This window comes from Pseudophryne corroboree, chromosome 9 (genome assembly GCF_028390025.1).
Source record: "Pseudophryne corroboree isolate aPseCor3 chromosome 9, aPseCor3.hap2, whole genome shotgun sequence".
Taxonomy (NCBI): Eukaryota; Metazoa; Chordata; class Amphibia; order Anura; family Myobatrachidae; genus Pseudophryne; species Pseudophryne corroboree.
In genome coordinates, this window is record NC_086452.1 from 103,227,971 (window position 1) to 103,242,066 (window position 14,096).

General features: G+C 46.4%; 1 pseudogene; it reads right to left on the reverse strand.

Annotated features, from left to right (window-relative positions):
* Positions 1–1,981: 1,981 nt before the first annotated feature.
* On the reverse strand, positions 1,982–2,100 carry LOC134964488 (5S ribosomal RNA; annotated as a pseudogene).
* Positions 2,101–14,096: the final 11,996 nt, after the last annotated feature.

Here is a 14,096-nt window from a genome sequence, read left to right on the forward strand (position 1 = left end):
TTTCTTACTCACAGTTCGACTCACACTGCATGGAGTTAGACCAATCTTATATACATGTAATCAAATGTACTGGGGTACAGTGCACACAGGTTGTACAAACTTAAAATAATCAATTTTTGTACCTTTTTTTTAATTAACTTTTTAAAATTTTATTTCTTTTCGCAACTGACAATACACACTGTAATGCTTTTATGTGACCGCAGTGGGTGGGGTATGGCCTTCGAAGTTAGTGCCGCACCACTGTGTAAAAGAAATAGACTGGGGACTGTCCACAACTTGTGGGTGGACACAACACAGCACTTGTGGATGGACACAGCACTTGTGGATGTACACAGCACAGCCACTTAATGGACACAGCACAGCCATTTCTGGATGGACACAGCACAGCCAATTAATGGACACAACACAGCCATTTGTATGGACACAACATAGCCACTTGTATAGAGTCTGGACACAGCACAGCTACTTGTATGGATGTAAACAACACAGCTACTTGTATGGAGTGTGGATATAATGTAGCACAGCCACTTGAACCAGCAGAGCACAGCACAGCCCACAGAGATGTGCCTGAGAACAGAGTGAAATGGCGCTGAGTCACCACCACGGGGCCCATAAGATCCTAAACCAATGAGAATCCAACAATGAGATGATGACTTTTTGCCTCAATTTGGAATCTGAATCTGGCAGGGAAACCCAGATCTCAGAAAGAAGGGTATGATTCCGCACCAGTCCAAAAGGTTCAGACATAATTGTATAGTACCAGAATAAAATACAGTGTACAGCAGCAATTCCTATTATTTATACCTGGTGGTGCACCCAGAGTCAGAAAAAACTTGGAAGAAAATTGGTTTACAGAAGACTCTTGTGTGGGTGCACTCTTGTATTAATTGGTTTATATGAGAATATTAAAACATAACTTTTATTATCTAATTATTTTAAGAAAAGATCCACACTTTCATATTCCACCACAGTTAATCAGTAAAGTATAATGGTATCTGTGTACACACATATGGATCAACCCACATACGTCTCTGAAAGGTACAGTATTGTTAATAGTATGACTGACTAAATATGAGTGGAAAAACTAGAGCAAGTATAAAAGATAAACCAATCAATTGATTAATTGATTGAAAAAAAGTTGGAAATGTTCTGGTTAGTCTATGCTAATAGACTTGTAGGGGGATGCAGACACTATGGGGGCCATTCCGAGTTGTTCGCTCGTTGCCGATTTTCGCTATATTGCGATTAGTCGCTTACTGCGCATGCGCAAGATTCGCAGAGCGCATGCGCTTAGTTATTTTACACAAAAGTTAGGTATTTTACTCACGGCATTACAAGGTTTTTTCATCGTTCTGGTGATCGTACTGTGATTGACAGGAAGTGGGTGTTTCTGGGCGGAAACTTGCCGTTTTCTGGGCATGTGCGAAAAAACGCTGGCGTTTCTGGGAAAAACGCGGGAGTGTCTGAAGAAACGGGGGAGTGTCTGGGCGAACGCTGGGTGTGTTTGTGACGTCAAACCAGGAACGAAACTGACTGAACTGATCGCAATGGCTGAGTAAGTCTCGAGCTACTCAGACACTGCTAAGAAATTTCTATTCGCAATTCTGCTAATCTTTCGTTCGCAATTCTGCTATGCTAAGATACACTCCCAGAGGGCGGCGGCTTAGCGTGTGCAATGCTGCTCAAAGCAGCTAGCGAGCGAACAACTCGGAATGAGGGCCAATAGCTCTACACCCTGATCCTATCCAACCAGCACAAGCACAGCTTGTGTTAATGAGACCTCAATGGGTCAATGGACTGGACTGTTATTGGGAGTATAGATCCTTGTTAATGGTGATAAAACTTGTCAAATTTTCAAAGTATCAGGAAAAAACGGTACTTCAGAGAGACATCCAATGTAGAGGTAAGAAGATGAGCTAAAGAGATGATTAAAGAAAAAATGTGGTGATCCTGCTGTTGGTGTATAGTCGAGACAGGTCATGAATTACAACACCGGGTATTCTCTGGGGGTCCCCCTCACAGATACTGACCCAGCCCACCACCGTTTAGCTTCCAAGATCGGACGAGATCGGGCTCTGTCGGTGGGGTATGGTAGTAATTTCTTGAACCCACTTTAGCCGACTTACCAATGAGAGTTCACCTAAGGAAGAATTAGAAAGAGGAAAGAAAAGATTGCGGATCTGCTGTCTACGTTAGGCACAGGATTGCCCCGTGGATCATAGATGAGAGTCCGCGGATATAAATAAATGGGAAATAAAGAAATGGAAAAACAAAGGAACGAGTAAATTGTGACTGTATCAAGTGTCAGCATATAGTGTTATGCCGGCACTGTGTCGGAATTGGGGTTGTTATGCATAAGACAGAGCGATTACAATTTCAAGTATGCTTGGCAATCACCCTCTTTCCAAACATAAATAAAGCAAAAAAGGGGCACACAGGCCCTAACGAGTGCTGATTGACCCAATTACTCATGCATATAAACACATTGAATCCCTGTGTAGGACTATCAAGGTTCTACTGGGTAGTTGCTGGAAAAATTATTATAACCAGAAAAAATCAGAAACCCAGATCCCAGAAGTTCAGGTGGGTTCGGATTTCCTAAAATCTCTAGTTTTCATACAACTACAATATGATGGTGGGAGGACTGCGCAAGTGCAGATCAGGTCCTACAGACGGAGCCACGCCAATCGTGGCTCCTTCTGTGCCTGGGAGCGAATGGGGCACGTAGGCGTCGTAGACGCGCACACGTCCCATTCAAAGTGAGCGTGGCTTTATCTGTAGATCGTCACATGCAGTGCCCCTTAAGCTGCAGCCTGATTGAGAAGCTGTGGCCATTTGGTGGCGGAGAGTGTGCAGTGCTAGGCAGTGTAACAGAAAACTAGAGCGTGTTGTCCTCTTTTTCTGGGAGTGCAGGGGCCAGTGTCTGCATCTTCCGACACAGATTTACTGGCTCCGGAGCCATGAACACCTGGCCATCTGTAACCTGAGGGTTACTAAGATGGCCACTGTTCATGCAAGTGGTCTGATGGTACATCTTCAGATGCAGCAGCAGATAATAGATGCCGGCAGGTGGCGTCTAATTACAGAAGATGCCTCCTGCAGCATTCGCATAATTTAGCAGTCACTGCGTACAGCTGCAAAAGTAGCTACTGATTAGCGTAGTACTTAGAATCAGACCCTTTGTCCTTGTTCTTTTCTGTCTGCAGCTTTCATTTAAGTTACTTTTTTCTTTTCCTACAGTAGATAGCATCTTTTCTGACTCTTTGCCTAATTCATGTTTGTACACAACGCTGATGTCCATGTAACTGAGCAGTTATTGGCAGACTGTGCATGTGCCAAGGTGCCTCTGTGATGCTGCTGTGAGGATTCCTTTGCAGAGTGATTGACAGGTAAGGATCATTTGGGGTAGTTAGGATGTGTGGCGGTAAAAACGCAGGATTGTCATGGGCGTTCTTAGAGGTGTATTTGCCTTAAGCTGCAATCATGGGCCTAATTCAGACCTGATCGCTAGCAAGTGATTTTTGCAGCGCTGCGATCAGATAGTCGCCGCCCATAGGGGAGTGTATTTTCGCTTTGCAAGTGTGCGATCTCATGTGTAGCAGAGCTGTACGAAAAGTTCTTGTGCAGTCTCTGCACAGCTCAGGACTTACTCAGCCGCTGCGATCACATCAGCCTGTCCGGGACCGGAATTGACGTCAGGAAAACTCCTTGCAAATGCTTGGGCACGCCTGTGTTTTTCCAACCACTCCCTGAAAATGGTCAGTTGCCTCCCACAAACGCTCTTTTCCTGTCAATCTCTTTGCGAACAGCTGTGCTAATGGATCCTTCGCACAAACCCATCGCTGAGCGGCGATCCGCTTTGTACCCGTGCGACGCACCAGCGCATTGTGGTGCATACGCATGCGCAGTTCTGACCTGATCGCCCGCTGTACGAAAACACAGCCTAGTGATCAGGTCTGAATTAGGCCCATAGTTCCTGTTTTATTTCCTATTCATGTCTGTGTTAGTTGCCTGTTTCTTATACTTGGCCCAGTCAGTGTGCTCTGGCTATCGGACCTTAGAACCTGTAACCTGACTTTGCTTGAACCCAGTCTATGGGGGTCATTCCGAGTTGATCGCTCACTTGCTGTTTTTAGCGGCCGTGCAAATGCTATGTATTTTAGCCTAGCAGACGTGCGAACGAAAGGATCGCAGAGCGGCTACAAAGTTTTTTTGTGCAGTTTTAGAGTAGCTTCAGACCTACTCAGCGCTTGCGATCACTTCAGACTGTTCAGTTCCTGTTTTGACGTCACGAACACGCCCTGGGTTCACCCAGCCACGCCTGCATTTTTCCTGGCATGCCTGCGTTTTTCCGAACACTCCCTGAAAACGGTCAGTTGACACCCAGAAACGTCCTCTTCCTGTCACTCTGCGGCCAGCAGTGTAACTGAAAAGCTTTGCTAGACCTTGTGTGAAACTTCATCGGCCGTTGTGAAAGTACGTTGCGCGTGCACATTGCGCCGCATACGCATGTGCAGTAGTGCCTTTTTTTGCATCATCGCTGCGCAGCGAACGAATGCAGCTAGCGATCAACTCGGAATGACCCCCAATGGCTCTTCTACAGTCGTTTCGCTCTCTAGTCCTTATCTGCCAGTCATGTACCATTCCAGACCCCGTCTAAACTGCTCAGTATTCTGCTGAGTAATAAATTAATGACATGCTGATCTTTGAGACTGTGCAAGTAATTTGGGATATGTTAGTCACTGAAAATCAGTATCAGACTGGGGCCCACTAAAAAGTGTATGACCTCTTTCCAACTCCTTCCTATCCACTTTGTAAACACAAACAATGCTGGCCCTCATTCCGAGTTGTTCGCTCGCAAGCTGCTTTTAGCAGCATTGCACACGCTAAGCCGCCGCCTACTGGGAGTGAATCTTAGCTTAGCAAAATTGCGAATGAAAGATTCGCAATATTGCGAAAAGACTTCTCTGTGCAGTTTCTGAGTAGCTCGAGACTTACTCTTCCAGTGCGATCAGTTCAGTGCTTGTCGTTCCTGGTTTGACGTCACAAACACACCCAGCGTTCGCCCAGACACTCCCCCGTTTCTCCAGCCACTCTCGCGTTTTTCCCAGAAACGGTAGCGTTTTTTCACACACTCCCATAAAGCGGCCAGTTTCTGCCCAGAAACACCCACTTCCTGTCAATCACATTACGATCACCAAAACGAAGAAAAAACCTCGTAATGCCGTGAGTATAATACCAATCTTCATAGCAAATTTACTTGGCGCAGTCGCAGTGCGAACATTGCGCATGCGCAATTAGCGGAAAATCGCTGCGATGCGAAGAAAATTACCGAGCGAACAACTCGGAATGACCATCGCTGTGTGTATTACTACTAAGAATATGCTGCAGATCCCTTCATGAGCTAAATAGCATAAAATGGGACATTCATCCTAACTGTCCTTGCAGTAGGGACCAATTCCTGACTGAGGGGTGCAGTAACCCCCTCATTAGCAGACTGTCTTGCTCTGTCCTACCTGTACTTTTAGATTTCACTACTGGCTTTTGCTTGTCAGGATCCTGGAATACTACGGTCCTGTTTGGAAAAAGGGATAGGTACATGAATTATGGAAAGGCAATGAGTGAAGTTGAACCCATCCCCAAAACAGTTAAATGTTTTAGAAATGGGTCCCCAGACGTACAGCAAGCCCTTATATAAAATGAAATACATTTCCCATTGAATAAATTCACTCTCTCCCAAACAGCCATGTTAGTTGATAAATACTTTTCACATAAACAGTCCTCTTTCTCCACAAACTCAGTCCCATAATCAACTGACAGAATCAAAAACCCCAGCATTAGATAATCCAATCAACTTGCTTTAAATTAATAGTCATTACTATTACCCCTTATTAAATTGAATAGACGCAATATTTAAATAAAAAACTTCTCATCTTACCAGCAATATATGAATATTTCATGTTGTGAAATGACTAGCCCTTTCCTATACCCAGAGGCGTCACTAGGGTTGGTGTCACCCGGTGCACTGGTAACTCATGGTGTCACCCCCCCCATGGACTTCCTCCCATATCACACCACACGGAATCCTTAGAAATGTTTTTGTACTAGTTTTACTTGTAAATCATAATTCCTGTATATCAATGAATGCGATGGCAATAGTAGTGACATAGGACCCTATTCAGGTTGGTTTGCATATTCTGCTAAAAAGCAGAATCTGCAATCGTTTTTGTACCATGCTGGGGTCCGTCCAGCATGCTAATTGGCATCAAGCGATGCTATCTCAATTTTTTGCTATCACATCGCTGAAGCAGATACGAAGGATGACCCCCTGCAGACGTAGCTAGGCTGCGTATGCTGGCGATGCACCACTATTTTTCGGGTTGCAGTGGGTGCGTGTGATGTCACATAGCCGCCCCAAAAAAGCTCTGATCCCCTTTCGCAACCACGCCCCGCTATGCCGGCCACCAATACCCGCCTCTGTCAATGAAAGTGCAGTCCTTCAGGGATGCGACCGCACTTTGATTGCATTTTAGCAAAAATCGCTCGATTGCGATTATTGCTAAAATTAAATGCAACCAGAATTAGGTCCATAATTGAGTATGAACCGAAATTCACATTATAGCACACGGTATGAGACGAAATTCACATTATACCACACAGAATGAGCCGAAATTCACATCATAGAACACAGAATGATCTGAAATTCACATCATAGAACACAGAATGAGCTGAAATTCACATCATAGAACACAGAATGAGCCGAAATTCACATCATAGAACACAGAATGAGCTGAAATTCACATCATAGAACACAGAATGAGCCGAAAATCACATTATAGTACACAGAATGAGCCGAAATTCACATTATAGCACACGGTATGAGCCAAAATTCACATTATACCACACATTGGGGCAGATATATTATCATTACCTTAAAGATCCTTATTTCCGCTTTGGCACTTCACCGCTTTTTCGGGGTGATCTGCCGTCACATATCACCTGGATGTATGATTTCCTGGCCTGGCCTCATAACGATGCGCTATGTCTGGCCCCAGGTGAAGTGCACTCCTGACTCATAGCGCCAATCGGTACGCTCCCGCGCATGCGTACTAGTGCCTATTCCCATTGTCCCCCACACCAGACATGTTTTTTTTCCTTTCCGGCATTACCTCTCCTCTGGCGCATGCACAGTAGGCCGCCTTCTGCGCTGGCATAGTGTGTTGTGCGTTTCCTGCGAAGGGCACGCCGGGAGAATGTGACGGCATTGTCCACATCTCTGAGCGTGCTCTGCCCTAGTATGCCGGCGTACTAATGAGGAGCATTAAAGTTTAATGAAAAAGAACCCCCCAAAAAAAAGATTGTTTAAGAACAGAGCCAACGCCAGCCCCAACTTGACAAAGTGATCGGAATGGAGTAACGTGCGGTAAGGAGCTACCTGAGCCTTTGTACATCAGGTAGCCATCGCCTTCCTATGCACACAGCACGCCAGACGATACTGCTGTATGCGCTTTGTGCATTTGTTAAAACCCCGATGTTAGCCGCTTCTTACATAGCGCACATTCTTACGTCTGTCCCAGTATGAGCCGAAATTCACATTATAGCACACGGTATGAGCCGAAATTTACATTATAGCACACGGTATGAGCAAAAATTCACAATATGCCACACAGTATGATCCAAAGTACAGGGACAGGGAGAGTGACAGCAGGGACAGTGACAGAAGGGACAGTGACAGAGGTACAGTGACAGCAGGGACAGTGACAGCAGAGACAGTGACAGAGAGACAGTGACAGCAGGGAAAGTGAGTGACAGCAGTGACAGGGCCATAGGGAAGCAGGGTAAGTACCTGAGCAGCGGAGGGGGGTGTAGTTGGCGGTGGTGCGGAGTTGAAGGCCCTGGGCAGCGGAGGAAGTGGGTGGCGGTGTGCAGAATGTGGCCGGCGGCGGTGAGGAGAATGGCAAGCCGCAAGCGGTGCCAGCGCGCATGATGACATTATGAGGAGTGACGTACAGCGACCGGCATCCCGACTGGGTAGCGTCTAGTTTCTCCTCGTGCTAAGGACCTTTCCCATAACCCCCTGGGTCCATGTCACAATATATATGGAATAGTAAAGTTTGGCGAGCGAAGCGAGACACCGAGCCCGAAGCGTGGCGAGCGAAGCGAGCCCGCGAGGGTCCAATGCTGCATAGAGAAATAAAGTTCCCCCAAACGATCGGAGAACGAAGAAGACATTTAGGTGCTGTAATGGCGGAAGTTCTCTCCTGCCCTCTCGTTTTGTCACGTCCAGGTCCTTAGCACGAAGGTAACATAGACACAACCATCCTGGCTGAGGAGACTGTCAGTACGGACCCAGTGTTCAAGCAGGGGTTTGAGTCGGCAGGGGGATGCGATCATAACTGTAGTGCTTGGTGCCGAACGGCAAATAGAGCACTGCAGTTACGATCGCGCACTCCCGCCGACTCAAAATCATACACCCCCACCTGCAACAAGAGGACGCCGTCCGCCGCGGCACAGTTGCGATCGTGCAAACCCCCCCCCTACCCCCCATCCCCCCAGCAGGTGCGTGTGCGCCGCGGCTGGGTCCGTGCTGTCTGACACATTGACAGTGCATGATAGGAATGCAGCAGGTGTTTGGTGTCACCCCATTGAAGGGTGACACCCGGGTGCGGCCCGCACCCCCCGCACTCGCCTCATGACGCCACTGTCTACACCATTAAATTATAGCCTACACAAACCCCAGCATCATCACACAGAGAGCCCTCCTTACCACACTTGCCTTCTTCACTCCACTGCTCCACCAGTTCTCTTAACCTTCAGCTGACTTATATTATATCCCATATCCTGACTCCTCAACCTCTCTCATACAGCTGTAATATCGCCAGCTTACTGTTTTATTTGCACCTCACTCAACCAAGTGCAATATCCCAGTTCTTCAAAGCCAATTGTAATATCCTGAGGCTGATCCCATGAGCCCTCCCAGCCCACCATAATATACCTACCCTCTCAGCCCTGAGTAACATCCTGATCACTATAAGTCCATATACCAACTGATGTATAGAAGGATTGCCAATAAAGAGGAAACAAGGAGCACAAACTGGTGAATAACTTGCTTTATGCCCAGGGGCGTAGCCAGAACTTTGTGGGCCCCAAAGCAACATTTTGAAGGGGCCCCCATCCCAATGCTTCTAGAGAGACACCCCTCCGCAGCAGTTGTTTATTTTATGCCCTATAATAGTGCCCTAGTTAATTTTCTGAATCAAAGTAGAGCCTTATTTAATGTTATGCCCCATAGTAGTGCCCTATGATTCGCAGTAGTGCTTAAGTTCACCCTATGTCACATTTCAGAGCTGCCAGTACACATTATGCCGCACAGTACCCCCAATTCACATTATGATATATAGTGCTCCCCGTTCATATTGTGCTTCATTATAGTGCCCCGGTTCACATTATATAATATTAAAATGCCCTCCAGTTCATTTTATACCACACTACAATGAGCAGGTCCAGGGGCATACCTAGATATATTGCAGGCCCCAAGGAAAAAGTTTGAAAGGACTACTACGTACTACCCAATGGCAAAAAATTTATATAACACATTTATCTGTGACAGGGAAGGTGGGCCCTTCTCAGCTCTGGGCCCCATAGCAGCTGTACTGCCTGCACCTATGATAGCTACACCCTGGTTTATGCCAGAAACCTCACTAAAAATAATATTTTTTGAAAAACATGTAGATATACTAAAAATATTACATGACATCATACAGTATAAATATTAACAACAATTCAGATATAATATATTACCAGCAGTCATGGTAGCTCTGCACACACTTTACATTTCCCACTTCCCACCTCACCCCTCTCCTCTGGTACTCATGACTTCTTCCCACCACCCAACCAGACCAGTTCTCCCCATTTTGCTGAGAGATTTTATGTACCTTACAGCTTCTTTTGTCCTCAGATGTCAGCTTCACACTGACAGTGTCATGTGACTAAGGGGGAAATGGATCAAATCTATCAGGGAAGGTTTGATACATTTCCCCCCTAATGACATTGCAATGCCGTCAGCTCATAACAGTACACGGATGTAGCAAAACCTCCCTGAGATTCTAGCAACCATTATATAGTACAGGCACAGATCAGAATGATATATTGCACACATCGTATACTGTGTACTGCCAATCTGTCATTCCCGGCCATCGTTCATTGAATTGTCTCATTGGATGTGCTGGACGTACAATGGGCTGATTCCACATGTGACGCAGTGTAGTTACATGCAGCATGTAACATTACATTGTGCTGTCATACAGAAAATTGTATAGTCTGTGAGGTGATACTTACAACTTATCGTTACTATAGATGAGAGGGTTTGGTTCTCAGAGAACCGAACCCCCCCGAACTTTGCCTTCCGAGTCCGGATCCAAGCCAGGCTCGGATTTTCCATCTTGACTCGGAAACCCGAACGCGACAAAACGTCATCATCCCACTGTCGGATTCTCGCGGGATTTGTATTCCATATAAGGAGCCGCGAGTCGCGGCCATTTTCACTCCAGTCTCGGAGAGTGTAGTGAGAGGATGCGTCTTCGTCCTCAGTGTCTGTGTGGGGGTGGGAAAGTGGTGTGGTGAGTCTACTTACTGCTGTCTTGTGCTGCTCAGTCCAGTCCAGTGTAGTCAGTGTCTTATGCTGCATCAGTCCAGCCAGTCACAGTGTTGGTGTCCTCTGCTGCTATATGTCCCCAGTGCTGCTGGCTGCTGTATAAGTCCCTTGCATTTTAGCTGTGTTGTCTTGCATCATACCAGGGGAAGTGTCTTGTGCAGCATCAGTCCAGTGACCAGTCACAGTGGTGGTGTCCTCTGCTGCCATATATCCAGTGTAGCTGTATAAGTCCCTTTCAGTTGTCCTGTGTTGTCCTGCATTAGACCAGGGGAAGTGTCTTGTGCAGCATTAGTCCAGTGACCAGTCACAGTGGTGGTGTCCTCTGCTGCCATATATCCAGTGTTATTGGCGTATAATTCCCGTGATACTGGCGTATAATTCCTGTGACATTGCCGTATAATTCTCTGAATACTGGCGTATAATTCTTGTGACATTGCCGTATAATTCTCAGAATACTGGCGTATAATTCCTGTGATATTGCCGTATAATTCCTGTAATATTGCCGTATAATTCTCGGAATACTGGCGTATAATTCCCATGATACTGGCGTTTAATTCCTGTGATATTGTCGTATAATTCTCTGAATACTGGTGTATATTTCCTGTGATATTGCCTATAATTCCTGTGATATTGCCGTATAATTCTCGGAATACTGTCATATAATTCCTGTGATATTGCCGTATAATTCCTGTGATATTGCCGTATAATTCTCGGAATACTGGCGTATAATTCCTGTGACATTGCCGTATAATTCTTGGAATACTGGCATACAATCCTGTGACATTGCCGTATAATTCTAGGAATACTGGCGTATAATTCCTGTGATTTTGCCGTATAATCGCTGTGATATTGCCGTATAATTCTCGGTATACTGGCATATAATTCCCGTGATACTGGCGTATAATTCCTGTGACAATGCCGTATAATTCTCTGAATATTGGCGTATAACTCCTGTGAACCAAAACACAACAACACTTATCTGCTAAAACAGCGCCTATGGGATATAGCAAATAAACATTTTAAATTCCTAGTGAGGAACAACTCCTGAAATACTGCGCGTGCCGGGAACACTATGTGGAGTGAGCAGAGAGACGACAGAACAAGAGAGATGGCTGCGCTGTAGGTCAGGAGATGATAAATGGAGAGAGAGCCGACATGAAAAGTATATGATATTTAATAAAATTAAAATAGCAATAAACAAACATATATGAGCCAATCAAATTAAAATGAGCACACCTTGTTAATCTCAGGATATAGAATATCTCCTAGAATATGTTAATTGCAAAGGAGGACAAAGTAATGGTAAATGTCCGTTTTCCACAAACTGTCAGCCGTAGCTTGGGTTAGGAGCAGATGCACTACAGCACAGACAGTTCCAAATGTCAAAGTGCTTGTAGTGGTCAGGTGTGATGTGCAGATGGTGTTACCTCTCCGGTGGGCTGGTCGAGAGCCGGGCGTCCCCGGCTGTCAGTCCTGCAGTGCCCACATCCACACGGCAGCGGGCAGGAATATAAATCACTAGATGGAACAACTGACTGTAGAGGCGTGACGTCCAGCGGTCGCTCTCAGTAGGTTTTGCAGCTAGATAAAGATCCAATCTAGTCAGTGCAAGCAACACCTGGTATAATACCTGAGCAAGGTGTGTAGGAAGGCGGGGTCCTACTGAGAGCGACCGCTGGACGTCAAGCCTCTACAGTCAGTTGTTCCATCTAGTGATTTATATTCCTCCCCGCTGCCGTGTGGATGTGGGCACTGCAGGACTGACAGCCGGGGACGCCAGGCGTGTGGAGCTGGAGCAGGGACCAGCTGCTGGAAAATCTATGGTTCTGGGCATAGTAGAGACAAGCTGCCAGTGTTCACCAAAAGGGGAGAGTCCCAGCTTTTAGAGTATACCCTCAGAAAAACTCTAAGTCAGACAGAACCCGAGATATCTGGCTGGGAAGAACAATTAACATGCTTGGATGGGGACCACTGCTTTAAAGTCGGATATTTCCGGTTCCCCGGGGCCGATTTTAAAAACTCTGGTACCCCTGGAAAGAGGGGACCCTCAGCTATCAGCCTAGGGCCCTTTTACTCCTGGGGCCCTTGGGCAAGAGCCCATTGAGCCCATACGAAAAGACGGCCCTGGGAATAAGTGGCTCTTCCACCATTTGCACACCCCCTGCAAGTGCTGGAAGGAGCACCCACAGTCCAGTTCCTGATATTCAAATTGAAGATGTCACTGTTGAAGTACACCAGGATGAGGATATGGGTGTTGCTGGCGCTGAGGAGGAAGTTGACGATGAGGATTGTGATGGTGATGTGGTTTGTTTAAGTCAGGCACCGGGGGAGACACCTGTTGTCCTTGGGACGAAGAAGCCCATTGTGATTCCTTGGCAAACTACCAAAAAAGCCACTTCTTTGGTGTGGAATTATTTCTCCTCAAATCTGGACAACAGATGTCAAGCCATCTGTTGCCTCTGTCAATCTGTAATAAGTAGGGGTAAGGATGTTAACCACCTAGGAACATCCTCCCTTATACCTCACCTGCTGCGCATTCATCAGAAGTCACTGTCAAGTTCAGAAACTTTGGGTAAGAGCGTAAGCAGTCCACTGACACCTAAATCCCTTCTTCCTCCTGTTCCCAAGCTCCTGCAAACCACACCACCAACTCCCTCAACGTCAACTTTCTCCTCAGTCAGGAACGTCTGAAGTCCTGCAGGCCATGTCACTGTCAAGACTGAGGAGTCCTCTCCTTACCGGGGTTCCTCCATAGGATCCTTGAGTGGTACACCTGCTGTTGCTTCCGCTGCTGCTGCTGTTGTTGCTGCTGGGAGTCGATCGTCATCCCAGAGGGGAAGTTGAAACACCACTTGTACTACTTCCAGTATGCAACTGACTGTCCAACAGTCCTTTGTGAGGAAGATGAAATATGACAGGAGTCATCCTTTTGCAAAGCACATAACTGAGGCCTTGACAACTATGTTGGTGCATCCGGTATCCACCATTAGTTCAGAGTAACTTAAAGATTTGTTTGAGATACTGTGTCCCCGGTATCAATTCCCATCTAGGTTCCACTTCTCTAGGCAGGTGATACCGAAAATGTACAGAGACGTCAGAAAAAGAGTCACCATTGTCCTAAAAAATGCGGTTGTATCCAGTGTCCACTTAACCACGGACATGTGGACAAGTGGAACAGGGCAGACTAAGGACTATATGACTGTAACAGCCCACTGGGTAGATGTATGGCCTCCCGCAGTGGCACCAGTAGCAGCATCTTGCAAACGCCAACTCATTCCTAGGCAGGCTACGCTATGTATCACCGCTTTCCATAAGAGGCACACAGCTGACAACCTCTTACGGAAACTGAGGAACATCATCGCAGAATGGCTCACCCCAATTGGACTCTCCTGGGGATTTGTGATATCGGACAACGCCACCAATATTGTGCGTGCATTACAAC